Raw genomic sequence first — 4,399 nt, forward strand, 5'->3', positions numbered from 1 at the left:
GGAATGGAATTTCCAAAATGTAGGTAAATACAATAGACTGGTATTCAGTCTTAAAGAAGAAGGATGTTCTGACACATGCTATGATGTAAACTGTGAGGACATTCTAAAATAAGCCAGACACAGAAAGACAAATACTGTGTGATTCCACTTCGATAAGGTCCCTAGAAGAATCAACTTCATAGAGACAGAAAGTAGATGGTGGGCAACAGGAGCTGGGGAGAGGGAGAAATGGGGTCATTTAATGGGTATGGAGTTTTAGTTTTGCAAGATAAAGAGTTCTGGAGGTTAGTTACACAACAATGTGAATATACTTAACATTACTGACCTGCACCCTTAAAAATAGTTAAGATTGGAAAAAAAGAAAAAAAACAACAGAACAAAAATAAATAAAAAATTAAGATGGTAAATTTTGTTATGTGTATTTTTGCCACAACTTAAAAAAAATGGGAAAAGTCAGTAAACTAGGAATAGGGGGCACTTCCTCAACTTAATAGAGAACATCTACCCCAAAAACCTTACAGCTAACATCATACTTAATGGTGAGAAACTCAAAGCTTTGCCACTAAGATCAAGACAAGGCAATAATGTCCCCTCTCATCATGCCTTCCCACATCGTACTAGAAGTCTAGCTAACGCAATAAAAGACAAGAAAAGGAAATAAAAGAGATACAGATTGGAAAGGAAGAAATAAAACTTTGTTCATGGATAATATGATCATCTACGCAGAAGAAAAAAAAAAAAAAACCTACTGAAAACCCCTTCTGGAACTAATGTGCCATTATAGTAACATTGCGAGATACTAGGTTAATACACAAAAGTCAATTTCCTATGTACCAGCAATTACAAATTGGCATTTGAAATTAAAAACAAAACCACTTACATTAGCACCCCCAAAATTAAATACTTTGGCATAAATCTAACAAAGTGTATAAGTTCTATATGAGAAAAGTTCTATATGTATATGTATAAGTTCTATATGTATAAGTTCTATATGTATAAGTTCTATATGTATAAGTTCTATATGAGAAAAACTACAAAATTCTGTTGAAAGAAATCAAAGAATAGGTGAATAGATCAGTGGAACAGAATAGAAAGCTCTGACGTAGACTTCCATAAACATAGTCAACTGATGTGTGACAAAGGATCAAAGGCAATACACTGGGAAAAAATAGTCTTTTGAACAAATGGTGCTGGGACAACTGGACGTCTACAGGCAAAAACATGAATCTAGACACAAAATTTACTCCTTTCAAAAATGAACTCAAATGGACCACAGACCTGAATGTAAAATGCAAAACTGTAAAATTTCTAGAAGGTAACATAGGAGAAAACACAGGTGATCTTGGGTTCAGTGATGACTTTTTAGACATTAAAAAGGCATGATCCATGAAAGAATGGAGAAGCTAGATTTTATTCTAATTAAAATTTTCTACTCAGTGAAAGACACTATCGAGGGAGGGAAGACAGGCACAGACAAGGAGAAAAATTTGCAAAAGACAAATCTGATCAAGAACTCTTGAAGTCCTTAATCTGAGACACATGAAGAACTCTTAAAACTCAGCAGAAACAACCCAATTAGGAAATGGCCAAAGATCACTGAAGAAGATATGCAGACTGCAAATAAGCATATGAAAACATCACACGTGACATGCCATCAGGGAGATACACGTAAACTGAAATCGCAAGGAGACAGCACTACACGCCGACTGGAATGGCCCAGATCCAGAACACCGACCACGCGGAGTGCGGGCAGGACGGCGGCAGCGGCCCCTCACTCTGCCGGTGGCCGTGCAAGATGGTGCAGCCGCCGTGGGAGGTAGTTTGGCGGATTCTCACAAAACTAAACAGACTCATATGGCCCAGCACCCGTGCTCCTTGGTATTTACTCGACAGAGCTGGAAACTTGTGTCCACACAAAAACCTGCACTTGAATGTTTACGGCGGCCACCTAGATGTCTTTTAGTAGGCGAGTGGATAAACTGTGGTACATCCAGACGATGGAAAGAAATGAGCTATGAAGCCACAAAAAGACTTAAATGCCTATTACTGAGTGAAAGAAGCCAATCTGAAAAGCCTACTTAATGGGTGCTTCCAACTGTATGACATTCTGGAAGGCAAAACTATGGAGTCAGTGAAAAGATTACTGATTTCCAGGAGTTGGAGGCAGGGAGGGATGAACAGGCAGAGTGCAGAGGATTTTTAGGGCAGTGAAACTACTCTGTATGATACTGAACGGTAGATACATTTGTCCTAACCCATAGAGTGTACAACACCGAGAGCGACCTCTAATGTAATCTGTGGACTCTGGGTGACTGTGATGTGGCCATCAATTGTAACGGTGCACCACTCTGCTAAGGGATGTCGATAACGGGGGAGGCTGTGCTTGTGTGAGGGCAGCGGGCACAGGAAATCTCTGTACCTTCTACTCAATTCGCTGGGAACCTAGAATTGCTCTAGAAAATAAAATCTATTACAATTTTTTAAAAGACAGCATCACGAGTAATCAAGAAAATGCCCACTGAAATAGCCTTGAGATTTTCCAACCATAAGGTTGGGGGAAAATAATTAAGTTAGATAATATCGAGTGTTAATGAGGTTGTGGAAGAAATGGTATTCCCCTGGGGGTGAAGAAGGGTCCGGTTGGGACCCCCATAGTAGAGGCCTCACAGTGTCCTCAGCTTCACTTTTCCTTGCCCTGTAACTTATCAATAGATTGTCCCCAGAGGCTCGACCCAGAGCTCAGAACGTCCCCTGCCATAGAAAGTTGCCCTGAAACATAATTAATGCCTTAGGCTAACTGATCGCGACCCTCCTGGTCTAGCATTCTTTCCAGACTACTTTGTTCCCGGGCTGCTGACGCCTCCAGAGGACCATGTTGCCAGAAGAACGGCTCCGTGAAGCATACTGGACCCCCCGCCCAGAACCATCACGTAGGCCCTGGAATAATGCCTAGATTTTCCCTTAGATACCCTCAGCCGGACAGAGAAGGCAAGGCAGTTTTGAAGGTGTTAACCTGCTGCCTTCTCAGACCACCAGCGCTCTGACAATAAACGCTTATTCTCAACATCCCAACTCCCGTGTCCGAGTTGGCTGAGCGGCACAGGCAGCATGGGCCCTGGACTCGGCTGCCGTCTGGTTTCAGCGGGTGTGGAATAGACATTGATACAAGTCATTCTGGAAGACAACTGCGTGCTAAATAAAGTGAAAACACGCTGATCCAACAGGCCAGCCAGCGTAGCACTTCTCGGCATCCCAGACACAATAGGAGTGCCTGAGGATGGCAGAGGCATATCCTCGTAGGAACAGAAAACTATCCCAAAAGCCAATAATATGGAAACGTGTTAATAAAATGCATGTTTGTGTTTTTGGTTTTTACTACATATCGCTATGGGTTACATTCATATTATCAGCATGGATACCAAAAACATGGTTGAGCAAAAAAATGTTAATGAGATGGGAAGAATGGGGTGGGTGTGAATCTACCTCTCTATAAAGGACAAAACCTAGAAGATTTTCCAATCAAATTTTATCAGCATTTCCAGTAGCAGGTAATTTCCATCTCATTCAGGTTGACACAAAGAAGAGAAAAAAGGGAACGGAAAAGAACACTCGACCTCTTTTAAGAGGATAATACAACCTACAAACCAAAACCAGACAGGGCCAGCATGTGGATGAGCCTTGAAAAAATGATGCTCAGTGAGAGAAGCCAGACCCAAAAGGTGACATAGCACAGGCCTGTTTATAGGAAACGTCCAGAACCCGCAGATCCACAACAGACAGAAGGCAGATTAAGGGTCACCTCTGTGGCCGTCCCCCACCATCTCTGACATTGGATCTTATAACCACCCTCGCCCCACTCCCTCCAGACTTCCTGTTTCTGGAACACATATCCACCTCAGGCCCTTTGTACTTGCTGTTCCCTCTTCCCCAGCGTTTTTCACCCACACACCTGTGCAGCTCACCCACCCCTTTCCATCTTTCAAGTTTCTACCCAAATGTCTCCCTGTTCACAAGGCTTCTTTTGACTAATATAAAGAGTGACTCATCTTTCCCCCAACCCAGCATGCCTTTCTCTCCTACTCAGCTTTTAGTCCCCAGAAATTTAGCACCATCTGTCTGGTTTATTAGTTGGTTCTGTGTCCCCTCCCCCTACCTCCACATCAGCGAGGAGGAGGCTTTGTTCTTGGCAAGGCATTGTCTCTAGCACTTAGGCCAATGCCTGGCACTTAGCTGCGCAACTACAAATTAATCTACGAACACAGCGAACACAATGCAATCCCAATCGAAGTCCCAAAGAGATCTTTTGTGAAGCGTGACAAGCTCATGAAAAGATTCACGAACTCCTAGAGGCAATTCAGTGGCATTTAGCACTTTTCATAGTGCACAAAGTGCTAAATGC

The sequence above is a fragment of the Pteropus vampyrus genome, unplaced genomic scaffold, assembly GCF_000151845.1.
Source record: "Pteropus vampyrus isolate Shadow unplaced genomic scaffold, Pvam_2.0 Scaffold510, whole genome shotgun sequence".
NCBI lineage: Eukaryota > Metazoa > Chordata > Mammalia > Chiroptera > Pteropodidae > Pteropus > Pteropus vampyrus.